The 12,847-nt window shown below is 46.2% G+C and overlaps 6 non-coding genes across 6 annotated transcripts; 4 read left to right on the top strand and 2 right to left on the bottom strand.

Annotated features, from left to right (window-relative positions):
- The first annotated feature begins 1,465 nt into the window (after positions 1–1,465).
- Positions 1,466–1,538, top strand: trnav-cac. The gene has a single exon. It is a non-coding gene; the product is annotated as a tRNA-Val (tRNA).
- Positions 1,539–2,582: 1,044 nt separating this feature from the next.
- On the bottom strand, positions 2,583–2,672 carry trnap-ugg. Its single transcript is given in 2 exon segments — positions 2,583–2,618; positions 2,637–2,672. It is a non-coding gene; the product is annotated as a tRNA-Pro (tRNA).
- Positions 2,673–3,889: 1,217 nt separating this feature from the next.
- trnav-uac lies at positions 3,890–3,962 on the top strand. Its single transcript has one exon. It is a non-coding gene; the product is annotated as a tRNA-Val (tRNA).
- Positions 3,963–5,003: 1,041 nt separating this feature from the next.
- trnap-ugg lies at positions 5,004–5,093 on the bottom strand. The gene is given in 2 exon segments: positions 5,004–5,039; positions 5,058–5,093. It is a non-coding gene; the product is annotated as a tRNA-Pro (tRNA).
- Positions 5,094–6,319: 1,226 nt separating this feature from the next.
- Positions 6,320–6,391, top strand: trnav-uac. Its single transcript has one exon. It is a non-coding gene; the product is annotated as a tRNA-Val (tRNA).
- A 4,727-nt stretch (positions 6,392–11,118) lies between these two features.
- Positions 11,119–11,192, top strand: trnav-cac. The gene has a single exon. It is a non-coding gene; the product is annotated as a tRNA-Val (tRNA).
- The last annotated feature ends 1,655 nt before the right edge of the window (positions 11,193–12,847 follow it).

The raw sequence follows: 12,847 nt of genomic DNA, 5'->3' as shown, positions 1-12,847 counted from the left end.
TGGCGCATTCAGACGTCAGAATGGGATCAAAGGTAAGCAGTGTATCAGAGAACAATTGGCAACAGGGATCAGATTGATCAAGTAGGATGGTATAGGCTGGGGGGGGGGGGGGGGTTGGCAATTGTGAGGGTAAAACATACCAATGGAAGGAATGAAAATAAGTTGATAGAAAAAAATACGTGTGAAGTGTGCAGAATAAAATTAAACAGACCGAGAGCTGCCTGATCCACCAGAGTTAGTGAATAGAGATAAGTGAATGTCCACTCATCGACAAGTTGATCGAAAATGTTTCGATTTTCCCGGGAACGCGTTGATTCCCTGCAGTGTGAGCTCAGCTTCTCAAAGCAACCCCAATGTGAATGAATCCCGCCGTCTGAGCCGCAAGGAAATGAGGTAAACATGCTGCGTGACCAACAGAAAAGGGCTCGTCCGGGATTTGAACCCGGGACCTCTCGCAAATTTCAACACCGAGACACCCGAGCGAGAATCATACCCCTAGACCAACGAACCCCGCGAAAGCAAACAGATCAGAGTTAGGTTAGCATCGAATCAGAGAATAATGACACCACAGTATGAGGCCATTCCGGCCGCCGTGGCTGTGCCAGTCTCTGTTAGCGCAATGGAAGAAACAAAGAAACAAAAGATGTGTCTGGAGGAGCTATCGATGGCAGATTGATCAACTACCGCCCGGACACAAAGAACAAGTGGAAACAAGATTGAAACCCAAATCTGCGATGTAAAGGACACGCAAAATGGGTGCAGCATTTACAGTGTGAAACTGCTGAACACACACTGAGTGTGAAAGCTGTATTGAGCCCAGTGGAAAGATGCGCTGCTGTTCCTCGAGTGTCTGTTGAGCTTCTTTGGAACATTTTACGACGCCGAGGTCCGGGAGGTCAGCGTTAAGATCCAGCTCTCCAGTCAGTTCAATTCTCCACTTTGGCTCTGTGGATTAGATGGGTCACGTCCCTGTGGTTAACACAGATCTGGAGCATCAATTTTATCCAAACGCACTCCAGCTCAGACACTGTCTCCTCTCTCGAGCATCATCTGTGGGGAGAGAAACGACGTAAACATTTCGAGTCCTGAGAAATCTTTTACAGAGTGGGCCAATGTAAATTAACGCCGCCGTCAGCATCGCAAACAATTCATAATCTCTGACCTGGAGTAAAGAGCCTGTCCTGCATTTAAACCCACGACCACTCCCATAGGCATTGATTGAAAATCCTTAAACGAGAACCAGACCTCGAGACCAAAGAGCAAAAATTGGAAACCGATATTCAGCAAAATATAATTTATGTTAATTTCGAATAATTTCTACATCTCACGGCTTTATGTTGAGACATCTGTTAATTTCAGACACAGCAGTCGCTTCCAACAGGGGACCTGGCCTCTCAAACAGACCATCAGAATCTGCAGCAACACAGCGAGGTTGTACATTCCGCACGTCCATTGATTGCCAGCGGTTTCTGTAGTGTAGTGGTTATCACATTCGCCTCACACGCGAAAAGTCCCCGGGTCGAAACCGGGCAGAAACATTTAGCATTTCGTGTGAGGAAAAGTTTGCACAATTATTGGGCACAAAATAATTCTGTTTCCTGATTGTTGCCGGAATCTCCTGTGTTCCAGGACTATGAAATTTCGTCTCACACGAGCCACTACACTGAATTGAACATTAAGGCCCAAGCACTGAATTTTCGTCAGGCAATGAGAGGTGAAGAATTTTCATATCTTGGCACAGCTCGGATATTAGCAGCTAGTTCATCCACAACAGAGTTTCACCGATTTACAAATGAACATATTTAATCACCATCTCAAACATGTCTAAATGTGTGACAAATGCAACTTACTGTGGATGCTTCAAACGGAAACAAAAACAGAAAATATGGATAATCTCAGCAGGTCTGACAGCCTCTGGGGAGCGAAATGGCAGCTGTCGTTTCCAGTCAAGTGGACTCTTTGTCAAAGCTGGAGAACTGGAATTGGAGATTCAGACGATTGTGGGTGGGGGGGTGGGGGTGGGGGTGGTGGAGTGCTGTATTGGGCCTCGATAGAGGGCTAGCAATAGGTGGGAAATGACGAAAATGTCTCGGGCAGAAAGAAAAAGGGAATGTAAATGAGGCTAATCAAGGCTATGAAAGGTGCTGATGGCGCATCAAGCGGTCAGAATGTGTTAATGGGAAACAAAGGTAAGCAGTGCGTCAGAGAACAATTACAAACAGGGATCAGATTGCTGAAGTAGGATGGTATGGGCTGGTGGGAGGTGGGCGATGCTGAGGGTAAAACATATCAATGGAAGGATGATAAGTTGATGGAAAAAACATGTGGTGGAGGGGGAAGTGAGAGTTCACAGTCTGAAGTTGTTGAACTGATAAAATGAAAGGGACAAAGAGCTGTCTGAGCCACCAGAATTAGTCAATAGAAATGTGAATGCCCACATAGACATGCTTCTCGGGAACGTATTGGTTCCACGCAGCTTGAGCTCAGCTTCTCAAAGCACCCAATGTGAATGAATCCCGCCGTCGACGCGGCAAAGAAATGAAGAAAACATGCGGTTTGACCAATGGGAAAACCTCATCGAAGGGCTCGTCCGGGATTTGAACCCGGGACATCTCGCAAATTCCGACAGCGACACACCCAAAGCGAGAATCATACCTCTAGACCAACGAGCCCCGCAAAAAGAGTCATTGCCATCGAAAATCAATCTAACATCTGCGGAGAACGCCAAAAGTACTGCAACATCTCAGGTCGTCAGACGGCATTTGTCGACAGGACAACAAAGTTCGTCTTTCACCATCACCTTTTATTAAAACCGGGACATGTTAGAAATGTGGTACGTCTTAACCAAGTGAATTACCGGAGGGAGGAAACAGAACAACAGGAAAGGGCTCTAATGGGGGCAAGTCAGGAGAGATTAAATAAGAAGAGGCCTTGGGACCCTGGCCACAGAGTTAGGTTAGCATCGAATCAGAGAATAATGACACCACAGTATGAGGCCATTCCGGCCGCCGTGTTTGTGCCAGCTCTCTGTTAGCGCAATGGAAGAAACAAAGAAACAAAAGATATGTCTGGAGGAGCTATCGATGGCATATTGACCAACAACTACCGCCCGGACACAAAGAACAAGTGGAAACAAGATTGAATCCCAAATCTGCGATGGAAGGACACACAAAATGGGTGCAGCATTTACAGTGTGAAACTACTGAACACACACTGAGTGTGAAAGCTGTATTGAGCACAGTGGAAAGATGCGCTGCTGTTCCTCGAGTAGCTGTTGAGCTTCTTTGGAACATTACACGACGCCGAGGTCCGGGAGGTCCGCGTTAAGATCCAGCTCCCCAGTCAGTTCAATTCTCCACTTTGGCTCTGTGGATTAGATGGGTCACGTCCCTGCGGTTAACACAGATCTGGATCATCAATTTTATCCAAACGCACTCCAGCTCAGACACTGTCTCTCTCTCTCGAGCATCATCTGTGGGGAGAGAAACGACGTAAACATTCCGAGTCCTGAGAAATCTTTTTCAGAGTGGGCCAATGTAAATCAACCCCGCCGTCAGCATCGCAAACAATTCGTAATCTCTGACCTGGAGTAAAGAGCCTGTCCTGCATTTAAACCCACGACCACTCCCATAGGCATTGATTGAAAATCCTTAAACGAGAACCAGACCTCGAGACCAAAGAGCACAAATTTAAGACCGATATTCAGCAAAATATAATTTATGTTAATTTCGATATAATTTCTACATCTCACGGCTTTATATGTTGAGACATCTGTTAATTTCAGACACAGCTGTCGCTTGCAACAAGGGATCTGGCCTCTCAAACAGACCATCAGAATCTGCAGCAACACAGTGAGGTTGTACATTCCGCACGTCCTTGCTTGCCAGCGGTTTCTGTAGTGTAGTGGTTATCACATTCGCCTTACACGCGAAAGGTCCCCGGTTCGAAACCGGACAGAAACATCGAACATTTAGCATTTCGTGTGAGAAAAGTTTGCACAATTATTGGGCACAAAATAATTCTGTTTCCTGAATGTTGCCGGAATCTCGTGTGTTCCAGGACTATGAAATTTCGTCTCACATTAGCCACTAAACTGAATTGAACATTAAGGCCCAAGCACTGAATTTTCGGCAGGCAATGAGAGGTGAAGAATTTTCATATCTTGGCACACCTCGGATATTAGCAGCTCGTTCATCCACAACAGAGTTTCACCGATTTACAAATGAACATATTTAATCACCATCTCAAAAATGCTAAATGTGACAAATGCAACTTACTGCGGATGCTTCAAACGGAAACAAAACAGAAAATACTGGACAATCTCAGCAGGTCTGACAGCCTCTGGGGAGCGAAATGGCAGCTGTCGTTTCCAGTCAAGTGGACTCTTTGTCAAAGCTGGAGAACTGGAATTGGAGTTTCAGACGATTGTGGGTGGGGGCTGGGGGTGGTGGAGTGCTGTATTGGGCCTCGATAGAGGGCTAGCAATAGGTGGGAAATGACGAAAATGTCTCGGGCAGAAAGAAAAAGGCAATGTAAATGAGGCTAATCAAGGCTATGAAAGGTGCTGATGGCGCATCAAGCGGTCAGAATGTTAATGGCAGAACAAAGGTAAGCAGTGCGTCAGAGAACAATTACAAACAGGGATCAGATTGCTGAAGTAGGATGGTATGGGCTGGGGGAGGTGGGCAATGCTTAGGGTAAAACATATCAATGTAAGGAATGATAAGTTGATGGAAAAACATGTGGTGGAGGGGGAAGTGAGAGTTCACAGTCTGAAGTTGTTGAACTGATAAAATGAAAGGGACAAAGAGCTGTCTGAGTCCACCAGAATTAGTCAATAGAAATGTGCATGCCCACACATTGACAAACTTCTCGGGAACGTATTGGTTCCATGCAGTCTGAGCTCAGCTTCTCAAAGCAAACACAATGTGAATGAATCCCGCCGCCTGCGCCGCAAGAAATGAAGAAAACATGCGGTTTGACCAACGGAAAACCTCATCGAAGGGCTCGTCCGGGATTTGAACCCGGGACCTCTCGCAAATTCCGACAGCGACACACCCAAAGCGAGAATCATACCCCTAGACCAACGAGCCCCGCAAAAATAGTCAAAGCATACTGTCATTGCCATCGAAAATCAATCTAACATCTGCGGAGAACGCCAAAAGTACTGCAACATCTCAGGGACTCAGGCGGCATTTGTCGACAGGACAGCAAAGTTCGTCTTTCACCTCACCTTTCATTAAAACCGGGACAGGTTAGAAATGTGGTACGTCTTAACCAAGTGAACTCCGGAGGGAGGAAACAGAACATTAGGAAAGGGATCTAATAGGGGGCAAGTCAGGAGAGATTAAATGAGAAGACGCCTTGGGACCCTGGCCAAGAGTTAGGTTAGCATCAAATCAGAGAATAATGACACCACAGTATGAGGCCATTCCGGCCGCCGTGTCTGTGCCAGCTCTCTGTCAGCGCAATGGAAGAAACAATGAAACAAAATATATGTCTGGAGGAGCTATCGATGGCAGATTGATCAACAACTACCGCCCGGACACAAAGAACAAGTGGAAACAAGATTGAAATCCAAATCTGCGATGGAACGACACACAAAATGGGTGCAGCATTTACAGTGTGAAACTACTGAATACACACTGAGTGTGAAAGCTGTATTGAGCCCAGTGGAAAGATGCGCTGCTGTTCCTCGAGTCTGTTGAGCTTCTTTGGAACATTTCACGACGCCGAGGTCCGGAGGTCAGCGTTAAGACCCAGCTCTCCAGTCAGTTTAATTCTCCACTTTGGCTCTGTGGATTAGATGGGTCACGTCCCTGTGGTTAACACAGATCTGGAGCATCAATTTTATCCAAACGCACTCCAGCTCAGACACTGTCTCTCTCTCTCTCTCTCGAGCATCATCTGTGGGGAGAGAAACGACGTAAACATTCCGAGTCCTGAGAAATTTTTCAGAGTGGGCCAATGTAAATCAACCCTGCCGTCAGCATCGCAAACAATTCGTAATCCCTGACCTGGAGTAAAGAGCCTGTCCTGGATTTAAACCCACGACCACTCCCATAGGCATTGCTTGAACATCCTTAAACGAGAACCAGACCTCGAGACCAAAGAGCACAAATTTGACCGACATTCAGCAAAATAACTTATGTTAATTTCGATATAATTTCTACATCTCACGGCTTTATATGTTGAGACATCTGTTAATTTAAGAAACAGCTGTCGCTTGCAACAAGGGACCTGGCCTCTCAAACAGACCATCAGAATCTGCAGCAACACAGTGAGGTTGTACATTCCGCACGCCATTTGCTTGCCAGCGGTTTCTGTGTGTAGTGGTTATCACATTCGCCTTACACGCGAAAGGTCCCCGGTTCGAAACCGGGCAGAAACATCGAACATTTAGCATTTCGTGTGAGAAAAGTTTGCACAATTATTGGGCACAAATAATTCTGTTTCCTGAATGTTGCCGGAATCTCGTGTGTTCCAGGACTATGAAATTTCGTCTCACATGAGCCACTAAACTGAATTGAACATTAAGGCCCAAGCACTGAATTTTCGGCAGGCAATGAGTGAAGAATTTTCATATCTTGGCACACCTCGGATATTAGCAGCTCGTTCATCCACAACAGAGTTTCACCGATTTACAAATGAACATATTTAATCACCATCTCAAACATGCCTAAATGTGTGACAAATGCAACTTACTGCGGATGCTTCAAACGGAAACAAAAACAGAAAATACTGGACAATCTCAGCAGGTCTGACAGCCTCTGGGGAGCGAAATGGCAGCTGTCGTTTCCAGTCAAGTGGACACTTTGTCAAAGCTGGAGACTGGAATGGAGATTCAGACGATTGTGTGGGGGTGGGGGTGGTGGAGTGCTGTATTGGGCCTCGATAGACGGCTAGCAATAGGTGGGAAATGACGAAACTGTCTCGGGCAGAAAGAAAAAGGGAATGTAAATGAGGCTAATCAAGGCTATGAAAGGTGCTGATGGCGCATCAAGCGGTCAGAATGTGTTAATGGCAGAACAAAGGTAAGCAGTGCGTCAGAGAACAATTACAAACAGGGATCAGATTGCTGAAGTAGGATGGTATGGGCTGGGGGAGGTGGGCAATGCTTAGGGTAAAACATATCAATGTAAGGAATGATAAGTTGATGGAAAAACATGTGGTGGAGGGGGAAGTGAGAGTTCACAGTCTGAAGTTGTTGAACTGATAAAATGAAAGGGACAAAGAGCTGTCTGGTCCACCAGAATTAGTCAATAGAAATGTGAATGCCCACACATTGACAAACTTCTCGGGAACGTATTGGTTCCATGCAGTTGAGCTCAGCTTCTCAAAGCAAACACAATGTGAATGAATCCCGCCGTCTCCGCCGCAAAGAAATGAAGAAAACATGCGGTTGACCAACGGAAAACCTCATCGAAGGGCTCGTCGGGATTTGAACCCGGGACATCTCGCAAATTCCGACAGCGACACACCCAAAGCGAGAATCATACCCCTAGACCAACGAGCCCCAAAAAGTCAAACATACTGTCATTGCCATCGAAAATCAATCTACATCTGCGGAGAACGCCAAAAGTACTGCAACATCTCAGGGACTCAGGCGGCATTTGTCGACAGGACAACAAAGTTCGTCTTTCACCATCACCTTTATTAAAACCGGGACAGGTTGAAATGTGACATCTTAACCAAGTGATTACCGGAGGAGGAAACAGAACAACAGGAAAGGGCTCTAATGGGGGGCAAGTCAGAGAGATTAAATGAAAGGCCTTGGGACCCTGGCCACAGAGTTAGGTTAGCATCAATCAGAGAATAATGACACCACAGTATGAGCCATTCCGGCCGCCGTGTCTGTGCCAGCTCTCTGTTAGCGCAATGGAAGAAACAAGAAACAAAATATGTCTGGAGGAGCTATCGATGGCATATTGATCAAACAACATACCGCCCGACACAAAGAACAAGTGGAAACAAGATTGAATCCAAATCTGCGATGGAAGGACACACAAAATGGGTGCAGCATTTACAGTGTGAAACTACTGAACACACTGAGTGTGAAAGCTGTATTGAGCCAGTGGAAAGATGCGCTGCTGTTCCTCGAGTGGCTGTTGAGCTTCTTTGGAACATTTCACGACGCCGAGGTCCGGGAGGTCAGCGTTAAGACCAGCTCCCCAGTCAGTTCAATTCTCCACTTTGGCTCTGTGGATTAGATGGGTCACGTCCCTGTGGTTAACACAGATCTGGAGCATCAATTTTATCCAAACGCACTCCAGCTCAGACACTGTCTCTCTCTCTCTCTCTCTCTCTCGAGCATCATCTGTGGAAGAAACGACGTAAACATTCCGAGTCCTGAGAAATCTTTTTCAGAGTGGGCCAATGTAAATCAACCCCCCGTCAGCGTCGCAAACAATTCATAATCTCTGACCTGGAGTAAAGAGCCTGTCCTGGATTTAAACCCACGACCACTCCCATAGGCATTGATTGAAAATCCTTAAACGAGAACCAGACCTCGAGACCAAAGAGCACAAATTTAGACCGACATTCAGCAAAATATAATTTTTTTAATTTCGATATAATTTCTACATCTCACGGCTTTATATGTTGAGACATCTGTTAATTTCAGACACCTGTCGCTTGCAACAAGGGACCTGGCTCTCAAACAGACCATCAGAATCTGCAGCAACACAGTGAGGTTGTACATTCCGCACGTCCTTTGATTGCCAGCGGTTTCTGTGTGTAGTGGTTCATCTTTCGCCTCACACGCGAAAGGTCCCCGGTTCGAAACCGGCAGAAACATCGAACATTTAGCATTTCGTGTGAGAAAGTTTGCACATTATTGGGCACCAAATAATTCATTTCCTGAATGTTGCCGGAATCTCGTGTGTTCCAGACTATGAAATTTCGTCTCACAACGAGCCACTAACTGATTGAACTTAAGGCCCAAGCACTGAATTTCGGCAGGCAATGAGAGGTGAAGAATTTTCATATCTTGGCACACCTCGGATATTAGCAGCGAGTGTCATCCACAACAGAGTTTCACGATTTACAAATGAACATATTTTCACCATCTCAAACTCTAAATGTATGACAATCAACTTACTGCGGATGCTTCAACGGAAACAAAAACAAAATACTGGACAACTCAGCAGGTCTGACAGCCTCTGGGAGCAATGGCAGCTGTCGTTTCCAGTCAAGTGGACTCTTTGTCAAAGCTGGAGAACTGGAATTGGAGATTCAGACGATGTGGGTGGGGTGGGGGTGGTGGAGTGCTGTATTGGGCTCGATAGAGGCTAGCAATAGGTGGGAAAGACGAAAATGTCTCGGGCAGAAAGAAAAAGGGAATGTAAATGAGGCTAATCAAGGCTATGAAAGGTGCTGATGGCGCATCAAGCGGTCAGAATTGGTTAATGGCAGAACAAGGTAAGCAGTGTCAGAGAACATTACAAACAGGATCTGATTGCTGAAGTAGGATGTATGGGCTGGTGGGAGGTGGGATGCTGAGGGTAAAACATATCATGGAAGGATGATAAGTTGATGGAAAAAACATGTGGTGAGGGGGAAGTGAGAGTTCACAGCTGAAGTGTTGAACTGATAAAATGAAAGGGACAAAGAGCTGTCTGAGTCCACCAGAATTATCATAGAAACGTGAATGCCCCCCATAGACAAACTTCTCGGGAACGTATTGTTCCACGCAGCTTGAGCTCAGCTTCTCAAAGCAAACCGAATGTGAATGAATCCCGCCGTCGACGCCTGCAAAGAAATGAAGAAAAACATGCGGTTTGACCAAACGGGAAAACCTCATCGAAGGGCTCGTCCGGATTTGAACCCGGGACCCTCGCAAATTCCGACAGCGACACACCCAAAGCGAGAATCATACCCCTAGACCAACGAGCCCCCCAAAAAGAGTCAAACCATACTGTCATTGCCATCGAAACCAATCGACATCTGCGGAGAACGCCAAAAGTACTGCAACATCTCAGGGACTCAGGCGGCAATTTGTCGACAGGACACAAAGTTCGTCTTTCACCATCACCTTTATTAAAACCGGGACAGGTTAGAAATGTGATACACTTAACCAAGTGAATTACCGGAGGGAGGAAACAGAACAACAGGAAAGGGCTCTAACGGGGGCAAGTCAGAGAGATTAAATAAGAAGCCTTGGGACCCTGGCCACAGAGTTAGGTTAGCATCGAATCAAGAATAATGACACCACAGTATGAAGCCATTCCGGCCGCCGTGTCTGTGCCAGCTCTCTGTTAGCGCAATGGAAGAAACAAGAAACAAAAGATATGTCTGGAGGAGCTATCGATGGCATATTGATCAACAACTACCGCCCGGACACAAAGAACAAGTGGAAACAAGATTGAATCCCAAATCTGCGTGGAAGGACACACAAAATGGGTGCAGCATTTACAGTGTGAAACTACTGACACACACTGAGTGTGAAAGCTGTATTGAGCACAGTGGAATGATGCGCTGCTGTTCCTCGAGTGGCTGTTGAGCTTCTTTGGAACATTTCACGACGCCGAGGTCCGGGAGGTCAGCGTTAAGATCCAGCTCCCAGTCAGTTCAATTCTCCACTTTGGCTCTGTGGATTAGATGGGTCACGTCCCTGTGGTTACACAGATCTGGAGCATCAATTTTATCCAAACGCACTCCAGCTCAGACACTGTCTCTCTCTCTCTCTCTCTCTCGAGCATCATCTGTGGGGAGAAACGACGTAAACATTCCGAGTCCTGAGAAATCTTTTCAGAGTGGGCCAATGTAAATCAACCCCGCCGTCAGCGTCGCAAACAATTCATAATCTCTGACCTGGAGTAAAGAGCCTGTCCTGGATTTAAACCCACGACCACTCCCATAGGCATTGATTGAAAATCCTTAAACGAGAACCAGACCTCGAGACCAAAGAGCACAAATTTAAGACCGACATTCAGCAAAATATAATTTATGTTAATTTCGATATAATTTCTACATCTCACGGCTTTATATGTTGAGACATCTGTTAATTTCAGACACAGCTGTCGCTTGCAACAAGGTACCTGGCCTCTCAAACAGACCATCAGAATCTGCAGCAACACAGTGAGGTTGTACATTCCGCACGTCCATTGTTTGCCAGCGGTTTCTGTAGTGTAGTGGTTATCACATTCGCCTCACACGCGAAAGGTCCCCGGTTCGAAACCGGGCAGAAAACATCGAACATTTAGCATTTCGTGTGAGAAAAGTTTGCACATTATTGGGCACAAATAATTCTATTTCCTGAATGTTGCCAGAATCTCGTGTGTTCCAGGACTATGAAATTTCGTCTCACACGAGCCACTACACTGAATTGAACATTAAGGCCCAAGCACTGAATTTTCGGCAGGCAATGAGAGGTGAAGATTTCATATCTTGGCACACCTCGGATATTAGCAGCGAGTTCAACCACAACAGAGTTTCAGCGATTTACAAATGAACAGATTTAATCACCATCTCAAACATGTCTAAATGTATGACAAATGCAACTTACTGCGGATGCTTCAAACGGAAACAAAACAGAAAACTGGACAACCTCAGCAGGTCTGACAGCCTCTGGGGAGCGAAATGGCAGCTGTCGTTTCCAGTCAAGTGGACTCTTTGTCAAAGCTGGAGAACTGGAATTGGAGATTCAGACGATTGTGGGTGGGGGGTGGGGGTGGTGGCGTGCTGTATTGAGCCTTGATAGAGGGCTAGCAATAGGTGGGAAATGACGAAAATGTCTCGGGCAGAAAGAAAAAGGGAATGTAAATGAGGCTAATCAAGGCTGTGAAAGGTGCTGATGGTGCATCAAGCGGTCAGAATGTGTTAATGGCAGAACAAAGGTAAGCAGTGCGTCAGAGAACAATTACAAACAGGGATCAGATTGCTGAAGTAGATGGTATGGGCTGGGGGGAGGGGGCAATGCTTAGGGTAAAACATATCAATGGAAGGAATGATAAGTTGATGGAAAAACATGTGGTGGAGGGGGAAGTGAGAGTTCACAGTCCTGAAGTTGTTGAACTGATAAAATGAAAGGGACAAAGAGCTGTCTGAGTCCACCAGAATTAGTCAATAGAAATGTGAATGCCCACCATAGACAAGCTTCTCGGGAACGTATTGGTTCCACGCAGCTTGAGCTCAGCTTCTCAAAGCAAACCGAATGTGAATGAATCCCGCCGTCGAAGCTGCAAAAAATGAAGAAAACATGCGGTTTGACCAACGGGAAAACCTCATCGAAGGGCTCGTCCGGGATTTGAACCCGAGACCTCTCGCAATTCCGACAGCGACACACCCAAGCGAGAATCATACCCCTAGACCAACGAGCCCCGCAAAATGAGCCGAAACTACTGTCATTGCCATCGAAAATCAATCTACATCTGCGGAGAACGCCAAAAGTACTGCAACATCTCAGGAGTCAGGCGGCATTTGTCGACAGGACAACAAAGTTCGTCGTTCACCATCACCTTTCATTAAACCGGGACTGGTTAGACATGTGGCACGTCTTAAGCAAGTGAATTACGGAGGGGAACAGAACAACAGGAAAAGGCTCTAATGGGGGGCAAGTCAGGAGCGATTAAATGAAAGAGGCCTTGGGACCCTGGCCTAGAGTTAGGTTAGCATCAAATCAGAGAATAATGACACCACAGTATGAGGCCATTCCGGCCGCCGTGTCTGTGCCAGCTCTCTGTTAGCGCAATGGAAGAAACAAAACATATGTCTGGAGGAGCTATCGATGGCATTGATCACAACTACCGCCCGGACACAACAAGTGGAAACAAGATTGAAACCCAAATCTGCGATGGAAGGACACACAAAATGGGTGCAGCATTTACAGTGTGAAACTGCTGAATAC

This window comes from Scyliorhinus canicula, unplaced genomic scaffold (assembly GCF_902713615.1).
Source record: "Scyliorhinus canicula unplaced genomic scaffold, sScyCan1.1, whole genome shotgun sequence".
NCBI lineage: Eukaryota > Metazoa > Chordata > Chondrichthyes > Carcharhiniformes > Scyliorhinidae > Scyliorhinus > Scyliorhinus canicula.
The sequence above is the reverse complement of the archived record's forward strand: the minus strand, read 5'-3'. Positions and strand labels throughout refer to the sequence as shown.